We start from the raw sequence: 26,227 nt of genomic DNA, 5'->3' as shown, positions 1-26,227 counted from the left end.
AAAGTGTGCAAGCATATGGTGCATATAATGTCCTTTAATTTTTTAATAAAAAAATATTTATACTCTTAAATTCTAATTTGGTTTATTTCAGTTTTTAAATTTGTAAAATCAGTGCAAATAAATTCTTTCTTTAACGAAAAAAATTATACTCCCTCCGTCTCAAAACAATAGTCCACTTTTTCCTTTTCACACAGTTTAAAAAATATAATTAGTACTCTAACTTTTCATAAATTTATATTCATTTTTCCTATCATACTCTTATTAAATGTTATGACTATAGGCTAATAGCAATAAATGATATACTTTAAATAAGGATAATGTGGAAGATAAACACTCTAAATTATGATTTACAAGGAAAGTGAACTATTGTTTTGGGACAAAAATTTAAGGAAATGGAGTATTGTTGTGGGACGGAGGGAATATAAAGAAACGATTAGCAACGAGTATTATGGGTCAAGTTGAACCGAATTAAAATTTAAATATCATACTGTGTAATAACCTAAATTTTTGAGGTATTACGTGTAGCGCCACGAGGCATAATCGTAAGGATTAAGAATGAGACTATCAGATTAAGACTGGATAATAAGGACTTAGACCGAAGCGGGTCTATTGGAATTATCGTAAAATAATAAATTTAATTGAAAATTATTATGCGATCAATTGGATTTAATCGGGACTAAAGGGAATAAAATAAAATAAGTTGGAAAGCCCGAGCTAATAATTTTCATGCCAAGATCCGTGAATAATTTTTAGAAATTATGGAAAAAGTTTCATAACTTTCAGACATTGTTTAGTTAAGCATGTCAGTTAATAGAGAAGTTGAGGTAAAATGTAAATTAGCCACTTTAAGGACTAAAGTGGACTTTTAACCACAAACTTCCGGAGGAAGTTGTGTTTTACTCTATTTTCTCAAGATAAGAAAATAATATCGATAAAGTTGTTATCAATGGTCAATAAAATGAAAATTGGACGAAAAAGTGAGAAAAAGTGCAAGTTAGCTCAAAATGGAAATTTGAGCGTTTTTGGCCAAAATTGCCAAAATATATTATTGGAAAGTGATATTAAAAGATATGAGACTAATGTTATTTATTTGGAAAATAAATAATACGGAACTTATCGAGAATCGAATGATTAAAAGATTAGTGCACTAAATTGTACGAAAGATAAGCTAGAAAGTGAAGAGAAAGGAGGTGACAACTTCAAGGACCTAAGTGGACTTTTTACCCACTTATTATCATCTTTTATGAATGAATAATCATTCATTTAAACACAAAATTGCAGCAAACCAAAGGTGAAATCCGTAGCTCTTCATTTCCAAATTCTCCAAAAATCTTCATATCTTTTTCGTTTCTCAACGAAATTGAGCGATTCTTGCGGCCACGGAACGAGGAAGTGATTATCTACAACTCTATGGCATCAATTTAAGGTAAGGAGCTCGAATTTTGGTCAGGGTTTCAGAGTTATATTTCGGGTTTTGCAAGTTTGATGGTGATGATGCTTGATTAACTAAGACTTGATGTTTATGCTATATAATTGATTAGTTGTAGTGATTATGGCTGAGAATTGAATTGATTATAATGAGTGTGAGAGTTGTTCTTGATTAGGGTTCATGAGCTAATTTAGAGATTTAATTGGGGTTTTGGTTGTTTGATTGTTGTAGTGTAATTGTAAGCTTGTAATGAAGGTTATGGATGATGAAATTGGAGCTTTAAACCTACGGCAATAGAGACATCATCAAGGTGAGAAAATTCTGAAATTTCTTGGCTTTTGATTGATGTATTTGTGTGATGCTTAAGCATATGAATTAGGTACTAAACATGAGCTCTAGGTGTTTGATGAATTGATTGTAAGAAATTGTGTTGTTATGGATTGAATTTTTGGTATGAAATGTTGCTTAAGGTTTCGGCCATGGGCTGAAGATCATTGATATATGTGTGTTGATGGTTATAAGTATGGAATTTGGGTTGATTAGAGCTGAATTGAAATAAAGTTTGGTTGTTAAACTTTGATTGAAAGTGAAATGATGATTTAGTCTAGGTAAGCAAGTCATGTTCATATGAGATTGAACTATATTATGCTTTGATGGGTGATTGGTATAGGTATGTGTAAGGGGCTGGATTATGTTGAGGTTAGATGTTGGTATTGATAGGTTAGCTACGATGCATAAAAGTTGTGATCCGAATGCATGAACGATAATTGACGTTTTTGCAGAAAATGTCCTGCAAAACAGCCATATTGCGAGGGAAATATCTCGAGCTGTATAAGTCCAAATCACATTCCGTTTGTTGTTATGGAAAATTTGAGATGTTAGCTATAATTGTTTAGTTTTAAGTTTTTCCTAAATCTACCTCTAAACTGCTCGTTTAAGACAGGACATTACGTCGCGCAGAGCTGTCCTGCATTTTCTGGACAGCCCAAAGTATTAACTTCGAAACTTGTTTTCGACACCTCCGGGTGCGTTTTATGGTCCGAGACCTAAACGAAAGTTGTAGGCGACGTTCCAAACTTTAAGAATGTCGATTTCGTTCAGGGGTCAACCTATTTTAGATAAGCGGTTTTAATGACCGAAATAGGTTGATCGAACTAGTTTTAGATGCGTAATCGTAATTAGATTTGTTATTAATTCGTAGCGTTATCGAATTTGCGTAGACTCGACGAAGCGACTATCGACAAGGCTCGAAGGGAACGGATCGAGATGTCTTCGTGTTTATTTGAAGAATTTTGATAGCAAGTGGTGAGTACACTTTAAATTACTCGCTAATATTCATAAAGCTACGTATTTTAATATGAAAAGCTATATGAATATTTATATATTTGAAAAGTTTGTTTTTAAATTGTATATATATGTATGTTTTGAAAATGATGTTTTATCGTATTGTGCTATTTTGATAATAATACAAGTAAATGAAAAGAGTATATATATTTAAACACCGGGGATGGGTAAAGTAATAAAATGTTAATTGAACCAAATATAAATAAGAAAAGTACAGTACATTCCTATATGTACTAATAAATCGAATATCGAATAATATACAAGTATCAGATCAGATATGAAAAAGGAAATATAGTACATTCCGATATGTACTATCAAACATAATAAATACCCATACGTGCGTGTGTTATAGATGTATGCTTGTAGATTGTAATGTGCATGCCATGGTCCATAAAGGATCAATACAACAGAACGAAAAATACAAAAATTGTACTATGGTGCACAAAATAATAAGAACTGAGATACAAGGTTGAACTCGGTAGAATTATCCCGGGACCTGTATCTCATCCATTCTCGATGATAATCCTCGGAACTCATACGAAATAAAAAGTAAGTGTGATACATCGAGAATCAATACGAAACAAGATCGAGACACAATGTGAACAATTACTCCTATTAAATGTCAATAGGAATCATATGAATCGACAGTTAAGTTCAAAAGACCTGCAGGGTGCAGAGTCCGAATGCAGACACGAAGGTAACTCGGTTGAACTATCTCGGGACCCGTGTTTAAGGAGTAACTCGGTTGAATTATCTCGGGACTCCTATCGATCGTTTGGGATTGAGAAATGGTACAAGTAACTCGGTTGAATTATCTCGGGACTGTACCATATGGTTATGGGTAACTCGGTTGAACTATCTCGGGACCCAACCATAAGGATCAAGTCACAAGAGACTTGCCAATGATTTAGTTTGACTTAGAATCATGATGATATAAACTAAGATTTAAGATTCGGTCGAAAACTAATGAAACAAAACGAGAGAAGAAAAATATCAAAACCATAATAAGAAATCGAAGATGTCAAATACGTATAAACTATAAGTTTATGAAATAAACAAAGAGATATGAAGGAAAGGAAACAAGGTATGCAATATGATTTCAAAAGAGTATTTTCTATATACAAAGGGGGTTTTCAACGGTTTTAACCCTTTATGTGATATTGCGTGTGATTTGGTGAACTCACTCAGTTTTATACTGACCCCGTTGCTCCTCCCATTTTTCAGGGATGGTATGATATGATTTGAAGAGTTAAGCTTCCGAAGTTTTAATTCTCGGAAGTCATTTGCACAAGAAGTAAAAGAAGGATTTCATTCTAGCGGTCCGCAGTAGTCTAGATGTTTTTGTCTATGTATTTGTATAACGCATTTTGAACTCTGATGTTTTTATGTAAAATGGGGTCACATGTATTTTGATATATGAAATATGATTTGATTTGCGAAAAATTTACACAGGATTTTAGGCTTGCTACGGGTTTCGGAGCTACCACTCCCATTCCCTAGCGCCGGTCGCGACTCATAAATTTGGGTCGTGACAAAGGTGGTATCAGAGCAATGGTTTAGATTCATAGGCCATTGCCTGTATACGATTGATGTCTGTAGTTCCTAGGTATGATGTCACTAGGTTAAGCTAAGAACTACTGCGGATTATAGGAATTTCCAGTCATGTCTTTTGAACGTTATCATCTTTTTCATCGATTTTTCAATCATTTTACAAAGACGTCCCCTCCTATATGTGCTATTAGGAGTCGAGTTAGGAATGTGCATGAGCACAATTTATGTTTTGTGTTTACTCGAGTAAGCAATACGCTATAGTCTGCGAAGAGTTATATACTCTCGAGACTCATATGATAGAAGAATATTGTTATGGACTATGATTGAATTGATTGATTGGATATTATATGATTGATGAATAAGATAGGTATTGTTTTGCGCTGCGATCACTCAGGAGAGTGATATGATCACAGGTATGTAAGCCTATGATAATTTATGCGATAAAGTGAAATACGTGTTTGTGATTGATAATATGAGTAGGATTTGTGTCTTACGATTAGACGCTAATTAGTTCTGTTAAGTCTATATTGAGTGGAAAGCTCACATGACTTAATATACGATACGTAGCTAAAGAAAATCTAGGGGACACAAGATTTTCTTTGAAATTGATTAACATAGACGCTCATAACTACGATAGTGATACGCACGGAACATATACTATGCAAGTATATGTTCTGACGATTTGCTAAGTCTACAATGAGTAAGAATACTCAGAAGACTTGCAATACGAGACAAGGACATAGAAAGACCAGAGAAAGGAGAACAAAGTCAATACGCGAGGGATGCAACATTCCATCTGATAAGATACCACGGGTGACACGAACCAACCATCTCCTTAAAGACGGAGTTTGTCGCGGCAATTTCTAGTTAGACACAAAACGCTAGAAGCTCAATAGCGATTAAACCTTTTGAGCTAGTCTAGTGTAAACATGAACGCTTAGAACGTACTTTTCGAACGACGTCAAAAGCGGACGAGTAGAATTACATCTTTTTGTATGCAAAAGATGTACATAGATTGCGAACAATAGTACGATAAATGATAAGAACGAGTATTATACAGAGTCTAATGTCAAAGAAACTTACGTAAACCCCGTTTTATGAAAAGAAAAGTATTTGATCGAAATAAAATGTTTTGAAAAGACATAATTGTGCCCGGACACGAATCATAAAAACATCGCATTGACACGAATAGAATTGCATCACTACATCCATATTGCATTCACTAGTAGGACATGCACCATATACATTGTGTGTCTGAAAAGAAAAGAGGAGTGTCATTGCAACTCTTGTGATGAGAGATGTCATCACACCGGTGCACAATTATGACATGATTTCAGAAATGAAAAGTATCGTGGTTTTAAACGGATGAGTTTCCAAACGTAAGTAAGCTCAGACAAAGACTCTGTATATAGAGGCGTAGGACAAGACTGATCATCTTGTTAGGCCTATATGAAAACATACGTATGTAATATGACAAGTATATAGAATGACGAATAGTGTAATGCGAATCGCAACGTATCGAGAATTGAATTGCAGATCTCTAAGGCAGTCTTGTATATTAAATACAAGAACAACGACGCTACTTTACAAACATGTAAAGTGATAGCGGTCACGTTTAAACTCGAAGCACGTTTACCTCTAGGACGAGGAAATCGAACATAGAAGTTAGTTACAAAAGAGACGTGAATCCACGTGCAAGAAGATATTATTGTAGTCGATCGAAGAAGAAGGGATTGATTCATAGTGATTATGAATCAAGCAATAATAAGATGGTTAGGATTGTTAGCATAATAATTTACTCGATAAGTATATCGAGATGACCGTATAAACCTAATTGTAAAGTCAACAGTTAGTGAATAATTAATCAGAGTATCGCAGCGGAAGTGTGGAAGGAAGTGAATGATAAGGTTTGAACAAGGATTGGTTAAGTGATATTAGAAGATTATGAAAATTCGAGGACGAATTTTTATAAGGGGGGAAGATTGTAATAACCTAAATTTTTGAGGTATTACGTGTAGCGCCACGAGGCATAATCGTAAGGATTAAGAATGAGACTATCAGATTAAGACTGGATAATAAGGACTTAGACCGAAGCGGGTCTATTGGAATTATCGTAAAATAATAAATTTAATTGAAAATTATTATGCGATCAATTGGATTTAATCGGGACTAAAGGGAATAAAATAAAATAAGTTGGAAAGCCCGAGCTAATAATTTTCATGCCAAGATCCGTGAATAATTTTTAGAAATTATGGAAAAAGTTTCATAACTTTCAGACATTGTTTAGTTAAGCATGTCAGTTAATAGAGAAGTTGAGGTAAAATGTAAATTAGCCACTTTAAGGACTAAAGTGGACTTTTAACCACAAACTTCCGGAGGAAGTTGTGTTTTACTCTATTTTCTCAAGATAAGAAAATAATATCGATAAAGTTGTTATCAATGGTCAATAAAATGAAAATTGGACGAAAAAGTGAGAAAAAGTGCAAGTTAGCTCAAAATGGAAATTTGAGCGTTTTTGGCCAAAATTGCCAAAATATATTATTGGAAAGTGATATTAAAAGATATGAGACTAATGTTATTTATTTGGAAAATAAATAATACGGAACTTATCGAGAATCGAATGATTAAAAGATTAGTGCACTAAATTGTACGAAAGATAAGCTAGAAAGTGAAGAGAAAGGAGGTGACAACTTCAAGGACCTAAGTGGACTTTTTACCCACTTATTATCATCTTTTATGAATGAATAATCATTCATTTAAACACAAAATTGCAGCAAACCAAAGGTGAAATCCGTAGCTCTTCATTTCCAAATTCTCCAAAAATCTTCATATCTTTTTCGTTTCTCAACGAAATTGAGCGATTCTTGCGGCCACGGAACGAGGAAGTGATTATCTACAACTCTATGGCATCAATTTAAGGTAAGGAGCTCGAATTTTGGTCAGGGTTTCAGAGTTATATTTCGGGTTTTGCAAGTTTGATGGTGATGATGCTTGATTAACTAAGACTTGATGTTTATGCTATATAATTGATTAGTTGTAGTGATTATGGCTGAGAATTGAATTGATTATAATGAGTGTGAGAGTTGTTCTTGATTAGGGTTCATGAGCTAATTTAGAGATTTAATTGGGATTTTGGTTGTTTGATTGTTGTAGTGTAATTGTAAGCTTGTAATGAAGGTTATGGATGATGAAATTGGAGCTTTAAACCTACGGCAATAGAGACATCATCAAGGTGAGAAAATTCTGAAATTTCTTGGCTTTTGATTGATGTATTTGTGTGATGCTTAAGCATATGAATTAGGTACTAAACATGAGCTCTAGGTGTTTGATGAATTGATTGTAAGAAATTGTGTTGTTATGGATTGAATTTTTGGTATGAAATGTTGCTTAAGGTTTCGGCCATGGGCTGAAGATCATTGATATATGTGTGTTGATGGTTATAAGCATGGAATTTGGGTTGATTAGAGCTGAATTGAAATAAAGTTTGGTTGTTAAACTTTGATTGAAAGTGAAATGATGATTTGGTCTAGGTAAGCAAGTCATGTTCATATGAGATTGAACTATATTATGCTTTGATGGGTGATTGGTATAGGTATGTGTAAGGGGCTGGATTATGTTGAGGTTAGATGTTGGTATTGATAGGTTAGCTACGATGCATAAAAGTTGTGATCCGAATGCATGAACGATAATTGACGTTTTTGCAGAAAATGTCCTGCAAAACAGCCATATTGCGAGGGCAATATCTCGAGCTGTATAAGTCCAAATCACATTCCGTTTGTTGTTATGGAAAATTTGAGATGTTAGCTATAATTGTTTAGTTTTAAGTTTTTCCTAAATCTACCTCTAAACTGCTCGTTTAAGACAGGACATTACGTCGCGCAGAGCTGTCCTGCATTTTCTGGACAGCCCAAAGTATTAACTTCGAAGCTTGTTTTCGACACCTCCGGGTGCGTTTTATGGTCCGAGACCTAAACGAAAGTTGTAGGCGACGTTCCAAACTTTAAGAATGTCGATTTCGTTCAGGGGTCAACCTATTTTAGATAAGCGGTTTTAATGACCGAAATAGGTTGATCGAACTAGTTTTAGATGCGTAATCGTAATTAGATTTGTTATTAATTCGTAGCGTTATCGAATTTGCGTAGACTCGAAGAAGCGACTATCGACAAGGCTCGAAGGGAACGGATCGAGATGTCTTCGTGTTTATTTGAAGAATTTTGATAGCAAGTGGTGAGTACACTTTAAATTACTCGCTAATATTCATAAAGCTACGTATTTTAATACGAAAAGCTATATGAATATTTATATATTTGAAAAGTTTGTTTTTAAATTGTATATATATGTATGTTTTGAAAATGATGTTTTATCGTATTGTGCTATTTTGATAATAATACAAGTAAATGAAAAGAGTATATATATTTAAACACCGGGGATGGGTAAAGTAATAAAATGTTAATTGAACCAAATATAAATAAGAAAAGTACAGTACATTCCTATATGTACTAATAAATCGAATATCGAATAATATACAAGTATCAGATCAGATATGAAAAAGGAAATATAGTACATTCCGATATGTACTATCAAACATAATAAATACCCAAACGTGCGTGTGTTATAGATGTATGCTTGTAGATTGTAATGTGCATGCCATGGTCCATAAAGGATCAATACAACAGAACGAAAAATACAAAAACGTAAAATAAGAATTGTACTATGGTGCACAAAATAATAAGAACTGAGATACAAGGTTGAACTCGGTAGAATTATCCCGGGACCTGTATCTCATCCATTCTCGATGATAATCCTCGGAACTCATACGAAATAAAAAGTAAGTGTGATACATCGAGAATCAATACGAAACAAGATCGAGACACAATGTGAACAATTACTCCTATTAAATGTCAATAGGAATCATATGAATCGACAGTTAAGTTCAAAAGACCTGCAGGGTGCAGAGTCCGAATGCAGACACGAAGGTAACTCGGTTGAACTATCTCGGGACCCGTGTTTAAGGAGTAACTCGGTTGAATTATCTCGGGACTCCTATCGATCGTTTGGGATTGAGAAATGGTACAAGTAACTCGGTTGAATTATCTCGGGACTGTACCATATGGTTATGGGTAACTCGGTTGAACTATCTCGGGACCCAACCATAAGGATCAAGTCACAAGAGACTTGCCAATGATTTAGTTTGACTTAGAATCATGATGATATAAACTAAGATTTAAGATTCGGTCGAAAACTAATGAAACAAAACGAGAGAAGAAAAATATCAAAACCATAATAAGAAATTGAAGATGTCAAATACGTATAAACTATAAGTTTATGAAATAAACAAAGAGATATGAAGGAAAGGAAACAAGGTATGCAATATGATTTCAAAAGAGTATTTTCTATATACAAAGGGGGTTTTCAACGGTTTTAACCCTTTATGTGATATTGCGTGTGATTTGGTGAACTCACTCAGTTTTATACTGACCCCGTTGCTCCTCCCATTTTTCAGGGATGGTATGATATGATTTGAAGAGTTAAGCTTCCGAAGTTTTAATTCTCGGAAGTCATTTGCACAAGAAGTAAAAGAAGGATTTCATTCTAGCGGTCCGCAGTAGTCTAGATGTTTTTGTCTATGTATTTGTATAACGCATTTTGAACTCTGATGTTTTTATGTAAAATGGGGTCACATGTATTTTGATATATGAAATATGATTTGATTTGCGAAAAATTTACACAGGATTTTAGGCTTGCTACGGGTTTCGGAGCTACCACTCCCATTCCCTAGCGCCGGTCGCGACTCATAAATTTGGATCGTGACAAAGGTGGTATCAGAGCAATGGTTTAGATTCATAGGCCATTGCCTGTATACGATTGATGTCTGTAGTTCCTAGGTATGATGTCACTAGGTTAAGCTAAGAACTACTGCGGATTATAGGAATTTCCAGTCATGTCTTTTGAACGTTATCATCTTTTTCATCGATTTTTCAATCATTTTACAAAGACGTCCCCTCCTATATGTGCTATTAGGAGTCGAGTTAGGAATGTGCATGAGCACAATTTATGTTTTGTGTTTACTCGAGTAAGCAATACGCTATAGTCTGCGAAGAGTTATATACTCTCGAGACTCATATGATAGAAGAATATTGTTATGGACTATGATTGAATTGATTGATTGGATATTATATGATTGATGAATAAGATAGGTATTGTTTTGCTCTGCGATCACTCAGGAGAGTGATATGATCACAGGTATGTAAGCCTATGATAATTTATGCGATAAAGTGAAATACGTGTTTGTGATTGATAATATGAGTAGGATTTGTGTCTTACGATTAGACGCTGATTAGTTCTGTTAAGTCTATATTGAGTGGAAAGCTCACATGACTTAATATACGATACGTAGCTAAAGAAAATCTAGGGGACACAAGATTTTCTTTGAAATTGATTAACATAGACGCTCATTACTACGATAGTGATACGCACGGAACATATACTATGCAAGTATATGTTCTGACGATTTGCTAAGTCTACAATGAGTAAGAATACTCAGAAGACTTGCAATACGAGACAAGGACATAGAAAGACCAGAGAAAGGAGAACAAAGTCAATACGCGAGGGATGCAACATTCCATCTGATAAGATACCACGGGTGACACGAACCAACCATCTCCTTAAAGACGGAGTTTGTCGCGGCAATTTCTAGTTAGACACAACCAATAGACCGTATAGTAGAAGCAAACGTCGTGAAGTCCAAACGCTAGAAGCTCAATAGCGATTAAACCTTTTGAGCTAGTCTAGTGTAAACATGAACGCTTAGAACGTACTTTTCGAACGACGTCAAAAGCGGACGAGTAGAATTACATCTTTTTGTATGCAAAAGATGTACATAGATTGCGAACAATAGTACGATAAATGATAAGAACGAGTATTTTACAGAGTCTAATGTCAAAGAAACTTACGTAAACCCCGTTTTATGAAAAGAAAAGTATTTGATCGAAATAAAATGTTTTGAAAAGACATAATTGTGCCCGGACACGAATCATAAAAACATCGCATTGACACGAATAGAATTGCATCACTACATCCATATTGCATTCACTAGTAGGACATGCACCATATACATTGTGTGTCTGAAAAGAAAAGAGGAGTGTCATTGCAACTCTTGTGATGAGAGATGTCATCACACCGGTGCACAATTATGACATGATTTCAGAAATGAAAAGTATCGTGGTTTTAAACGGATGAGTTTCCAAACGTAAGTAAGCTCAGACAAAGACTCTGTATATAGAGGCGTAGGACAAGACTGATCATCTTGTTAGGCCTATATGAAAACATACGTATGTAATATGACAAGTATATAGAATGACGAATAGTGTAATGCGAATCGCAACGTATCGAGAATTGAATTGCAGATCTCTAAGGCAGTCTTGTATATTAAATACAAGAACAACGACGCTACTTTACAAACATGTAAAGTGATAGCGGCCACGTTTAAACTCGAAGCACGTTTACCTCTAGGACGAGGAAATCGAACATAGAAGTTAGTTACAAAAGAGACGTGAATCCACGTGCAAGAAGATATTATTGTAGTCGATCGAAGAAGAAGGGATTGATTCATAGTGATTATGAATCAAGCAATAATAAGATGGTTAGGATTGTTAGCATAATAATTTACTCGATAAGTATATCGAGATGACCGTATAAACCTAATTGTAAAGTCAACAGTTAGTGAATGATTAATCAGAGTATCGCAGCGGAAGTGTGGAAGGAAGTGAATGATAAGGTTTGAACAAGGATTGGTTAAGTGATATTAGAAGATTATGAAAATTCGAGGACGAATTTTTATAAGGGGGGAAGATTGTAATAACCTAAATTTTTGAGGTATTACGTGTAGCGCCACGAGGCATAATCGTAAGGATTAAGAATGAGACTATCAGATTAAGACTGGATAATAAGGACTTAGACCGAAGCGGGTCTATTGGAATTATCGTAAAATAATAAATTTAATTGAAAATTATTATGCGATCAATTGGATTTAATCGAGACTAAAGGGAATAAAATAAGTTGGAAAGCCCGAGCTAATAATTTTCATGCCAAGATCCGTGAATAATTTTTAGAAATTATGGAAAAAGTTTCATAACTTTCAGACATTGTTTAGTTAAGCATGTCAGTTAATAGAGAAGTTGAGGTAAAATGTAAATTAGCCACTTTAAGGACTAAAGTGGACTTTTAACCACAAACTTCCGGAGGAAGTTGTGTTTTACTCTATTTTCTCAAGATAAGAAAATAATATCGATAAAGTTGTTATCAATGGTCAATAAAATGAAAATTGGACGAAAAAGTGAGAAAAAGTGCAAGTTAGCTCAAAATGGAAATTTGAGCGTTTTTGGCCAAAATTGCCAAAATATATTATTGGAAAGTGATATTAAAAGATATGAGACTAATGTTATTTATTTGGAAAATAAATAATACGGAACTTATCGAGAATCGAATGATTAAAAGATTAGTGCACTAAATTGTACGAAAGATAAGCTAGAAAGTGAAGAGAAAGGAGGTGACAACTTCAAGGACCTAAGTGGACTTTTTACCCACTTATTATCATCTTTTATGAATGAATAATCATTCATTTAAACACAAAATTGCAGCAAACCAAAGGTGAAATCCGTAGCTCTTCATTTCCAAATTCTCCAAAATTTCAAATCTTCATATCTTTTTCGTTTCTCAACGAAATTGAGCGATTCTTGCGGCCACGGAACGAGGAAGTGATTATCTACAACTCTATGGCATCAATTTAAGGTAAGGAGCTCGAATTTTGGTCAGGGTTTCAGAGTTATATTTCGGGTTTTGCAAGTTTGATGGTGATGATGCTTGATTAACTAAGACTTGATGTTTATGCTATATAATTGATTAGTTGTAGTGATTATGGCTGAGAATTGAATTGATTATAATGAGTGTGAGAGTTGTTCTTGATTAGGGTTCATGAGCTAATTTAGAGATTTAATTGGGGTTTTGGTTGTTTGATTGTTGTAGTGTAATTGTAAGCTTGTAATGAAGGTTATGGATGATGAAATTGGAGCTTTAAACCTACGGCAATAGAGACATCATCAAGGTGAGAAAATTCTGAAATTTCTTGGCTTTTGATTGATGTATTTGTGTGATGCTTAAGCATATGAATTAGGTACTAAACATGAGCTCTAGGTGTTTGATGAATTGATTGTAAGAAATTGTGTTGTTATGGATTGAATTTTTGGTATGAAATGTTGCTTAAGGTTTCGGCCATGGGCTGAAGATCATTGATATATGTGTGTTGATGGTTATAAGCATGGAATTTGGGTTGATTAGAGCTGAATTGAAATAAAGTTTGGTTGTTAAACTTTGATTGAAAGTGAAATGATGATTTGGTCTAGGTAAGCAAGTCATGTTCATATGAGATTGAACTATATTATGCTTTGATGGGTGATTGGTATAGGTATGTGTAAGGGGCTGGATTATGTTGAGGTTAGATGTTGGTATTGATAGGTTAGCTACGATGCATAAAAGTTGTGATCCGAATGCATGAACGATAATTGACGTTTTTGCAGAAAATGTCCTGCAAAACAGCCATATTGCGAGGGCAATATCTCGAGCTGTATAAGTCCAAATCACATTCCGTTTGTTGTTATGGAAAATTTGAGATGTTAGCTATAATTGTTTAGTTTTAAGTTTTTCCTAAATCTACCTCTAAACTGCTCGTTTAAGACAGGACATTACGTCGCGCAGAGCTGTCCTGCATTTTCTGGACAGCCCAAAGTATTAACTTCGAAGCTTGTTTTCGACACCTCCGGGTGCGTTTTATGGTCCGAGACCTCAACGAAAGTTGTAGGCGACGTTCCAAACTTTAAGAATGTCGATTTCGTTCAGGGGTCAACCTATTTTAGATAAGCGGTTTTAATGACCGAAATAGGTTGATCGAACTAGTTTTAGATGCGTAATCGTAATTAGATTTGTTATTAATTCGTAGCGTTATCGAATTTGCGTAGACTCGACGAAGCGACTATCGACAAGGCTCGAAGGGAACGGATCGAGATGTCTTCGTGTTTATTTGAAGAATTTTGATAGCAAGTGGTGAGTACACTTTAAATTACTCGCTAATATTCATAAAGCTACGTATTTTAATACGAAAAGCTATATGAATATTTATATATTTGAAAAGTTTGTTTTTAAATTGTATATATATGTATGTTTTGAAAATGATGTTTTATCGTATTGTGCTATTTTGATAATAATACAAGTAAATGAAAAGAGTATATATATTTAAACACCGGGGATGGGTAAAGTAATAAAATGTTAATTGAACCAAATATAAATAAGAAAAGTACAGTACATTCCTATATGTACTAATAAATCGAATATCGAATAATATACAAGTATCAGATCAGATATGAAAAAGGAAATATAGTACATTCCGATATGTACTATCAAACATAATAAATACCCAAACGTGCGTGTGTTATAGATGTATGCTTGTAGATTGTAATGTGCATGCCATGGTCCATAAAGGATCAATACAACAGAACGAAAAATACAAAAACGTAAAATAAGAATTGTACTATGGTGCACAAAATAATAAGAACTGAGATACAAGGTTGAACTCGGTAGAATTATCCCGGGACCTGTATCTCATCCATTCTCGATGATAATCCTCGGAACTCATACGAAATAAAAAGTAAGTGTGATACATCGAGAATCAATACGAAACAAGATCGAGACACAATGTGAACAATTACTCCTATTAAATGTCAATAGGAATCATATGAATCGACAGTTAAGTTCAAAAGACCTGCAGGGTGCAGAGTCCGAATGCAGACACGAAGGTAACTCGGTTGAACTATCTCGGGACCCGTGTTTAAGGAGTAACTCGGTTGAATTATCTCGGGACTCCTATCGATCGTTTGGGATTGAGAAATGGTACAAGTAACTCGGTTGAATTATCTCGGGACTGTACCATATGGTTATGGGTAACTCGGTTGAACTATCTCGGGACCCAACCATAAGGATCAAGTCACAAGAGACTTGCCAATGATTTAGTTTGACTTAGAATCATGATGATATAAACTAAGATTTAAGATTCGGTCGAAAACTAATGAAACAAAACGAGAGAAGAAAAATATCAAAACCATAATAAGAAATCGAAGATGTCAAATACGTATAAACTATAAGTTTATGAAATAAATAAAGAGATATGAAGGAAAGGAAATAAGGTATGCAATATGATTTCAAAAGAGTATTTTCTATATACAAAGGGGGTTTTCAACGGTTTTAACCCTTTATGTGATATTGCGTGTGATTTGGTGAACTCACTCAGTTTTATACTGACCCCGTTGCTCCTCCCATTTTTCAGGGATGGTATGATATGATTTGAAGAGTTAAGCTTCCGAAGTTTTAATTCTCGGAAGTTATTTGCACAAGAAGTAAAAGAAGGATTTCATTCTAGCGGTCCGCAGTAGTCTAGATGTTTTTGTCTATGTATTTGTATAACGCATTTTGAACTCTGATGTTTTTATGTAAAATGGGGTCACATGTATTTTGATATATGAAATATGATTTGATTTGCGAAAAATTTACACAGGATTTTAGGCTTGCTACGGGTTTCGGAGCTACCACTCCCATTCCCTAGCGCCGGTCGCGACTCATAAATTTGGGTCGTGACATACTGATATTTTTTATAAGAATTTAAAGATGTGTTTATGTTTTTTCAAATGTAATTGAAAATGCAAGGGAGGGAGTAAATGTTATGCTTTGGGAATAGGGATATGAGAGACAAACCCTAAAAAGAGTTGAATTAGGGTAATAGCAATTGAAAATACACATAAAAAAATTGAGCCGACAAGGCAGTAATTCAGCAGCCGAGCTTCCAGAGGTATTTTTGGAGTTCCAATCTCACACCTTTTGTCTTTACATTTAGAGTTTCTTGAAGGGCTAACATAACATTGATGATCTCTAATTAATATGTTCTCTTCACTAATCGATGAAATTACAAAAGTGACAGTTGACAACTTTTTCCATTATTTTCGTATCCGTAATAGTCGATAATTTATACTTAATTTTAAGAATTCACATCCTTTAGAATTTTGGGTTATTTTCTATCATCTGGAAAAAAAGCGTTTGACGGAAGAATTAAATTTATAATCTTAATAAAGTATGATTAAATATCTATTTTCTATGTTTAAAAATAACAATCCACTTTTTAATCAAAATAATAATAATCCACTTTCTTTCTTTTTTCCTAAAAAATTATCCACATTATTTATAAATCACAATTTAAAGTGTTAATTTTTCATTTATCCTTATTTAAAGTTTATCATTATTGTCATTAACTTAAAAAATAAATCAGTCACAATATTTAATAAGAGTATGATTGAAAAAATAAAAATACAAAATTGTGAAAATTAAAACATTAATTGTGTTTTTTAAACTGTGTGAAAAGGAGAAAGTACACTATAGTTTTAGGACGGAGAAATTACATCATTTGAACTACTCCGTCCATGCCATTCTAATTGAAAAAATTCCAGTTACACATTATTTACGAAATTTTAGTAACTTCACTTTTATATCCTCACATTACATTAAATGCATTTATAACTTTTTAAAAATATGCTTTCTAAATGTATTAATTGAAAAGCGTAAAAAACAATTGTGAAAAATATTCTATAAATAAAAATTGTCAATTAAAATGGAGCGCCTAAAATAAAAAATACGTTCAATTAGAATGGGCAGAGAGAGTATAATTTATAGGTGAAATTATATACGTATTCTAATTTCATAAGTAACAAAAGATATTCTTATTTTAAATTTGATAAAAACATCAAAATTTACAGATGAAAATTAAAAGGTGAAATATACTTTATTATAATGAAAGAAAATATTTTTAAATATTTTTATATTAAATTTAAATATAGTTGGACTTGTCTTACTATACTCTTTTAAAAAATTCATAAATTTAGAAAACATTTTAGAAATAAAAATTTATAAATTCTAGAGAAATAAAATTTTAAAGAGAAATAATTCAAAAAAATTCAGAAGAGAAAGTTCATAAATATTTTAGATATAAAAAACTCTTTTTGGAGAATTTTTTTAAAATAAAATTCATAATTTTAAAGAGAATTATAAAAAGTCTAGAGAGAGAATTTATGAATTGAAAATATAGTGAGAAAAATTTAAATGAATTTTTTTCTACAATGCTTTATTTTTAAACTTAATTACGGCGCTACACATTTTTTTAATTATTGACTTGTCCTATATTTTTTATTTTCTAACGTTACATGTGGCTTTTTTTTTATTTTCAAAAAGAATCTTTCTTCTCACGTCGTTAACTTTTCATGTGGCGTCTGTTAAAATCTCATTTTTGATTCTTACATAATACAATTGATGCCGACGATGGAGGAGGAGATGGAAAGACTGATGGATCAGGTGAAGCAGCTACAAGAATCAGTAGGATCCGATTAGAAACTAGATCATGTAGCTCAGCAAAATAATTAGAAAAGAGAAAGAGAAAGAAACTCACTAAGAGAGAGAAAGGAGAATATTTATCATTCAATAATGATTTCTTCTAAGGTTACATTCTCTTTTTAACAAACTGACTTGGCACCATAAGCCAACTTAGCACAAAGCAAAACAAAAAACTAACGTAGCTCCCACAACAAGTGGACTACGCTGGGTCATAACAACAATTTAAATGGGCTAAATAAAACACATAACAATACTTTCTCCTTAAAAAACGTTCTCCGCAAGGTTAATCTATGGAAATCTCTGTTGTATGTCAAACAAAAATTCCCAAGTTGCTTCTTTAGGAAGCTTGCCGGACCATTGTATCAAGACCTTTTTAGCTGCACGATTCCCTCGTTTTACCATTTTTCTATTCAGAATTGCCATGGGCACTTTGAGGACCTGAGGAAATGTTGGTAACTCGTTAATATAGGCTGCAAATGTAGCCATAAACCTCTTAAGCTGAGACACATGAAACACTGGGTGAATTTCAGACCGAGAAGGTAATGTGAGAGTGTAAGCTACTGGACCAATCATGTATGCGAGACGATAAGATCCATAAAATAGAGGAGACAACTTAGCATTCTACCTTCGAATCACATTGTGTTGCCAGTAGGGCTGTAACTTCATATATACCCATTCTCTAATGCTAAAAGTCTTGTCACTTATATGCTTGTCTGACTGTTGTTTCATACGGTGTGAACCCGGTAGAGGGGATGTTTCATTACCTTTGAAGCAAGGTCTCTATCTTGCTAAAACTGATCAACCATTGCAATCTTAAAATCCCCAGAGCAGTATGAAACATGCAATGGTGGAGGCATTCCATAGACTATTTCAAAAGAAATAGCCTGAGCAGCTAAATGGAAATTTAATTTAGTCATTTGATTAATTTTTTTTAGTTATTTGGCTAAGTTGACTAACACTAAAAATAGACGAAAAAATTAAACCGCTAACAGAAACAAAAATAAAGACCACATCATTTAATTTTTAGACATAAAAAAATAAAAAAAGTGGATTATACATATGCGGAGGGGCCTCTGAGGATTTTGTTCTTTTTATTATTGGTATATGGCATCATCAATATAAAATTAAAATTCACATTCGAACTGAGTTTTAAATTTATATATTGAGAGATAAGTTTTAGATTCATATATTGAAAGATAAGTTCAAAATTGCTACAATCGAAGATCAAGAAAATTTGATTAAACTGCATTAATTGAGCTATTTTTACTAATTTGGTTAAAGATTTTTTTTTTATCAATTCGGCAGTTTGATCGGTTCAGTGATCAAAAAATTTAAATCCATTATATTTAAAAAAAATTAAAACTTTAATTAACCACGTTAATCGAGTATTTTATTTGATTTTTTTTTTATTATTTATCAATTTAACATAATTAACCTACTAACTCAAATCAGTTCAATTTATATTTTTAAGATTTCATTTAATATAATCCAACTCACCCTTAGCTAGAAAACCATATGGAACAACGAAGAAGGCCCATGAGCAAGGCCCTCGTTATAGTACGTCCGAGGGCCTTTCTATTCAGCACGGCCCATAAATGTTAAGATAATCTTTCTTGAGGAAATTAGGCTCAGCACTGTACATGTCTATTTTATTCCCAAATATACCGTCCGGCCCATCCTTTCCTATTATTACTGTAAAAACTGAGTTTATTTGATAATTAACTTATTTTTCTTTTAATATCACTGTTAACTAACTTCATTAACACGGTGCTTCTCCTAGCCACGAAGACGACGTCAACTAAGATGAGACCGACGAAGATGAGACCGCTGCTGAGGAAGACAACACGTTTGTTTTTGCTGCTCCTCGAATCTTCCGTTCATCGTCATCAATGCTGCTCCTCCTTTTTATTTCTTCGAAGAAAAAAAAAAGAAACGAACGGTTCGAAAACGGCGATGGTTTAAAAGACGAGACATGGAATTTCTGCAGCGGTGATGAAATTTCTTCTTCTGATGATGAGGTGCCGTGATCGTGATGTGATTATTTGGATTGCTTTGATTAATGGGTATGTGAAATCTGGTCACATTTTGATTGCACAGTGACTGTTCGATAAAATGCCTAAGAGAAACTCTATTTCTTGGAATGCCATGATTTTTGAAATTTTTGGGTATGTTCAAGTTGGCTTGATTTCTGGAATTTCTGAGATTCGAGCATATGCGGAGTTTGTTGGATTGTACTGTAAATTGAAGAGAAGAAGCAGTAGATCTGGTGTTTCTTCTTTTTATTAACTAAAAATAAATTAACTAAATCGTCAGTAAATTGTTAGTGAACCGTTAGTAAACTAATAGTAAAAGATTATTGATAAACTAATAGTAAATTAATCAATAATTTATTTTTATTTTATAATTCAAAAAATAAATTAAAAGTAAATTTATAAAACTTTTAGTAAACTACTACTAGTAATCTGTTAATGAACTGATAGTAAATTCTTCTTGTTCTTGCTAAGTGTTGCTAAAACATCTAGGATTGTAATTGAGATTAATTAAGCTCTGAAAGTAAGATTATTTATATTATTTTCTATCTATGAATTTCAGGAGTCTGATTTATTATTCAGTAAAACAATAGTAAACTGTTATTAAACGGTTAAAATATAACTATACATTATATTTAATAAATTAGCTATAATTTTTAGTAAAGCTAATAAACTGTTAGTAAACGTATGGTAAATTAACTTATCTTTTAGTAAATTGATAGTAAACAATTAATGAATTAACTATACGGTTAGAAAATAAATTAATAGTAAATTTGATTTTTAAGTAAACAGTTAGTCAATTGATAGTAAATTTTTTGTTAGTAAACTGATAGGATATTTACCGTATTTTAATAAATAAAGACCGTTAGTGAACTGTTAGTAAATTGTCAGTAAACTTTTTGTTTGTAAACCGTTGATAAACTGTTAGTAACCCGATAGTAAACTTACTAGTTTTTTAAAAATAAAAAACCGTATTTTTCAACTCAAAAAGTGTAATTTCGCAACTTTTAAAAGTCAAACCGTAAAAATCAATACAAGCTGGTCAAACCGTATTTTTCAAAATATTTATGCACAGTATGGGTATTTTTAAAAAACTCTCATCTTTCTTTCTTCTCCGATGTTTCTTTCTTAAGATAAGGGAACCAATGAGAAAGCCCAATAAAGATTAATTGGGCCTTTTAAACCACATCAGAGCCCCTGATCGTCATTTTAGCCACATCATGCTTCATTTTGGGCCATCAAACTAAACCACTCCCACTCTGAATTAGCAGAAATGGAAGGACTTTTTATCCAAATAATCAATTTTTTTAATTTTTTTTACTTTCATACTGCTCCTATTTTTATATCTCTAAAATACAGTACACGGAGCAAAAAAAAAAAATTATACGGTACTATATATACTCTCATTTCAAACAAGTCCTCTTAATTTCAATTACCTTTTCTCTCTTCATATTTCTCTCTCCTCTCTTTCAACTCACTTTTCTCACAACTTTCTCTTTTTTTTCAATGTCAGCCCTTCACCTGCAATCCAATAGATCAACGTCTTCAGATTTATTTTTCGCACTTTGTCTTCGCGGTTCCACCTTTGTCTCGCCGTCGAAATCATTTTCTCTGCTCGTTGTCACTATCGCCGTTTTCTATTTTGATTTCATCAGATCTGAAGTTCATCATTTCTCCTTTTTTTCTTCGTTTCAGATATGTATTTTTTTAAATTTTTTTTTATATAATAGTAATTTTTCATCATTAAATATGTATAAAGATTATCTTTTCATGTTATATAAAATATTTTTTTGATTTTATGGAATAAAAATTTATTATTTCTGCATTTGTATTGTGTTTGGTTGTGTTTTTGTATTTTTTTTTATTCTGCAGCACGATTTTTTGATGATGGTTGATTGATGAATTATTTTAAAGTTACAGTGCTGTTGGTTTTATATTGATATTGTGTTGATAATCAGTTGATATTTTCTTGATTTTAACATTAACAAATAAGATAATATTGTTCGTGAAATAAACTAAAAAATTAAAAATTAAACAGAGACTAGATAATGATATGTTGATGAAGAAGATAAATAATCATGTTGAATTATTGTAATGCTATAGTGTTGAAATTTTGTTAATTTTCGGTTGATTTTAACATTTGTAAAAAAGACAATAATAATGTTAAACTATTGTAATATTATAATGTTGATCTTGTGTCGATATTGTGTTGATATTATTTTGACATTTAGTTGATTTTATCATTAACAAAAAAAATCACATTGTACGTGAAATAAAATAAAAAAATAAAAAATAAATTGAAATAATGATAAAAAAAATAAAAATTACTGTAAAGAAAGATTTAAAGATTTAAAGATTTGAATTAGTTAGTTTAATAAACGTTGTTAATATTGTGTTGATTTTGTGTTGCTATTAAAACTGATGAAAAACGTCAACAGTTAAAAAAGTCAAACTAAAAGAAGTTAAAAAAAATAAAAATTTAAATATGTCATAAATATTAAGTACAGAAATATAATGGTGAAAAAAAATTAAAAATAATAAAAAAATTGTGAATAAATAAGAGTTAATATGGAAAGTAAAAAATTTCAAAAAATAGTATAAAAAAGAAAAAAAGATCTAAAGAACGATATTAAAAAATAAATATTAAAAAAACAGTATTTCATATAGAAAAATCTAAATTGAAATCTAGCAACAAAGTATATGTAAACCTAGCATGTACTTATAATTAGTTTCAATAGATTTAAGGCTTAAGTGCAAAACACGTATAATTTGAATTCTAAAATTTAAAACTTTATATATGAACTATCAATTTTTTTTTTTTGTCCATCCGATTTCTAGGGTTTTACCCTGACTAATTCGGATCCGACTCGCGTCGCGCATCTGACATGGTGGGTGAGTCTGTCAGCGGAAATTTTTTGCATTCACAAGACCCAAACCTGAAACCTTACTTAAAGGAGATCAAGTCGCTTACCACTGTAGCAACCCCTGTTGGTTATGAACTATCAATTTTTTTAATAATTCATAACTTCAAGCATTTTTTTAATAAAAAAAATCTTGATCTGAATGCTAAAATAGTGTAAAATTCTGAAATTCACGTTATTGTTTTTAATGAAAAAAATTATACGGTATTTCAAACTACAAAAAACGATAATTGGTGTTTGATATTTTCAAAATTTAAAATTTTTACTTTAACTAAAAGACACACTAAAATTTATAACTTAATTTATATTTTATCCTAAATTTAATTATTTATTTAGTTTGTAAATTATTTAAACCAAATCTAAAACTAAAACTAAATTCGTAAGAGTATATGGAATCCAACTATATATTTAATAGTTGAATTATTTATGTAACTTCAATTTATTTTAATTTTTCGGTTCAATTTTTGTGCACCCTAAATGTTAGGGCAAATTGTCATAATTATGTAATTGTTTTAGTACAATATGAATTATGAATTTAGAGTTGTATTCTTTTCCTTTATTTTTTTTTAAAGAGTGATTGGAATTAGAAAATTAGATAAGAAGACCATAATTATACTTGGCCTAATCACTCAAAAACCCCTCACCTTTAAACTTTTTTTCAATTCCACCCCGACGTTGAAAATTTGTCAATTTTACCCACTTTTGAATTTTCCGTTTTCAATTGTACCCCAATATTTTAATTTTTGTTAATTTTTTTACTTAAATGATGAAATCATTCAATTAATTAAGTCTAAACATGAAATTAAATTCTTTTTTATTCAAAAAAGTACAAATAAGTCCTTTATTTTTAAAAACTAACTAAAAACCATAATCAAATAAACACTAGTTTAAATTCTTAATTAATTTAACTAAATTTAAATAAATTTTAAAAATATACAATCAATATATGCGAGACATGGAGAATGTTTTAAACAAATTTCCAAACGCAAAAGACGTTAATTTAATTTTTCAGGGTACAATTGAAACACAAAAATGCAAAATAGGGTAAAATTGACAAATTTTCAACGTCAGGGTATGATTGAAAAGGGGCTAAAAGGTCGGGGGGTTTTTAAGACATTAGGCCATTATACTAAGATATGTGTGGATTACATGATGTAAGGATGTACTTTGTGATGAAATAATAAGTTTTTGACTAGTCAACTAAATTAATTAACTTAAATCCAAACACTTGAGAATATATCTGGTCTTCTGTTGTACCATACTCTAGGGGGATCATCCAACACTGAAATTTGATGCTACAATATTCAACCAACAAATCCATTGACTTCATACAAACCAAAATATTTTGACTAAAAATAGAAGATAATTTTAAGAGAGCAAATTAAAATATTTTGACTAAAAATAGAATATAATTTTAAGAGAGCAGATTATTTGCAAAGTAAACATCAATGTCTTTAACAATGGGACATAACAAATTGGTTTTATTCGGCCGCGAATGGAAAGCCAATGCGGTTTAATTCCTCCTAAAAACAAAAAAATAATTCAGCCGTTATGAATTAAAAAAAAATTAATATGAACTGAAAAACTATTGGACCAGTAAAATCATAAAAAGATTTTACACAAATAACTAAAAATCTGATTTGGTTTATTAAAATACTTGCTATAATATTTCACATTGTAAAACTATGGTACACAAATCAAAAAATTGCATTTCTACAGATCTATAAATACATACATACAATTAAAACTTTTATAATTCATTTGATTTTTTTCTCTTTTCATCTCTCTAAAATCGCGATATGTCCTTGTCCTGTCTTTCCGCCTCTGCCGTTTGCCTTTATGTTGCTGTAAGAGCTTTTATCTTCATTTATTATTCCTATCATTGTCACCATTATTCTATTTTGAATTCGGATCTGAAGTTCATTTCTTTCTTTTTCGTTTTCAGATATACAATTTGTTTTTTTTAATGGTTTTTTTGTAGAAGTATTTTTTTCACCATTAAACATGTATAAAAATTATTTTTAAATAATATAACACTACTTTTTATGTTATATAAAATAATTTTGTGATTTTATGAAATTATATTCTGTAATTTCTGTATTTTTATCGTGTTTGATTATATTTTTGCCTTTGTTTTTTAATTCTGCAACATGATTTGTTGATGATGGTTGATTGTTGAATTAATGTAATGTTAAAGTGTTGATTTTCCGTTGATCTTTCAGTTGATATTTGGTTGATTTTAACATTGGCGAAAAAAGTGATATTGTACATGAAATAAATTAAAAAAATTAACTTAAATTGAGATAGGAAAATGATATATTAATATTTGGTTGATTACTGGATTATTATAATGTTAAAGTGTTGATCTTGTGTTGATCTTCAATTGATATTTGTTTAATTTTAACATAGGCGAAGAAAACAATATTTTATATAAAATAAACTAAAATAATTTAAATTAAATTGAGATAAAAAAAATGATACATTAATCTTTGTTTGATATTTATTTGATTTTAGGTGGATATTTGGTAGATCTCTAATTGATTTAAGTATAATTTTTTGTTGATCTTTAAATTTATGAAAAAGACAACAATTTACACAAAGAAATTAAAATTAAATATATGGTAAATAACAGATTTATTATGAGAAAATAAATAAATAAAAATATAAAATGTAAAACAAATAAAAATTAGTATGTGATGAAAATCTAATACCATAAAGAAAAATTATGAAGAGGAGGAAGGGGAGTTTTCTGAGTCTCCACCAAGAAGTAAAACTACTTACATAGGTGAAGAAGACCTAAAGGAGAAAATTACAAAAACACTGAAAAAGATGAAGGCGGAAGAACTAGACCTAGACGACTTGAAGCTGAAGGGTTCTCGCCTATTAACTGAAATAATGAAGGAGATGATTCTAGTAAACATGAAGTTGCCAGCTCTGCCAACATTTAATAGCGAGGGGGATCCTAGGGATCACGCTTCAAGCTTTTTATGCAACGATGAGATTACTCAACATGACCAATGTTATCATGTGTCGAGTTTTCTCAATAACGCTTACAGGCACAGCACAAAGATGGTTCAATAGGTTAAAATCTCATTCTATCAAAAATCATATTGCATTCTCTAATGAGTTTTTGAGCAAATATTTGACTAACATACCCGCCAAGACTACAAAGAGTATACTTAGGGATGGCAATGGGGAGGAGATTCCCCGTTCCCCGTGGGGATCCGCCCCTAATGGGGCGGGGAATCTCCACCAATTACCCCCATGGGTACGGGGATGGGGGAAAATCATTCCCTAACCACGGGAATGGGGAGGGGACGGGGGGTATAGTCCCCACCCCATGGGGATCCCCATCCCCGTCCCCATGGAGACCCGATTCATATTTATGCATATTTATATTATATTATAAAATTTAGTATGTTATTTATAATTTTAAATAATTTAATTTAATTTTTTTTATTAGTTTCAAT

The 26,227-nt window shown here is 31.9% G+C and overlaps 1 long non-coding RNA gene across 7 annotated transcripts; it reads left to right on the top strand.

The window, feature by feature from the left end:
* The first annotated feature begins 497 nt into the window (after window positions 1-497).
* LOC126677742 (uncharacterized) lies at window positions 498-20,083 on the top strand. Of its 7 annotated transcripts, XR_008790590.1 has the most exons (10): window positions 498-1,426; window positions 1,661-1,739; window positions 2,650-2,734; window positions 3,998-7,243; window positions 7,478-7,556; window positions 8,467-8,551; window positions 9,828-13,114; window positions 13,349-13,427; window positions 14,338-14,422; window positions 15,699-15,966. It is a non-coding gene; the product is annotated as an uncharacterized LOC126677742 (long non-coding RNA). The 7 variants fall into 7 exon arrangements; XR_008790587.1 differs by lacking the exon at window positions 8,467-8,551; XR_008790592.1 differs by lacking the exon at window positions 8,467-8,551 and having other exon boundaries at window positions 14,319-14,422.
* The last annotated feature ends 6,144 nt before the right edge of the window (window positions 20,084-26,227 follow it).

Source organism: Mercurialis annua, linkage group LG4 (assembly GCF_937616625.2).
Source record: "Mercurialis annua linkage group LG4, ddMerAnnu1.2, whole genome shotgun sequence".
Taxonomy (NCBI): Eukaryota; Viridiplantae; Streptophyta; class Magnoliopsida; order Malpighiales; family Euphorbiaceae; genus Mercurialis; species Mercurialis annua.
Note: the sequence above shows the minus strand (reverse complement) of the source record. Positions and strands in the feature narration are given on the sequence as shown.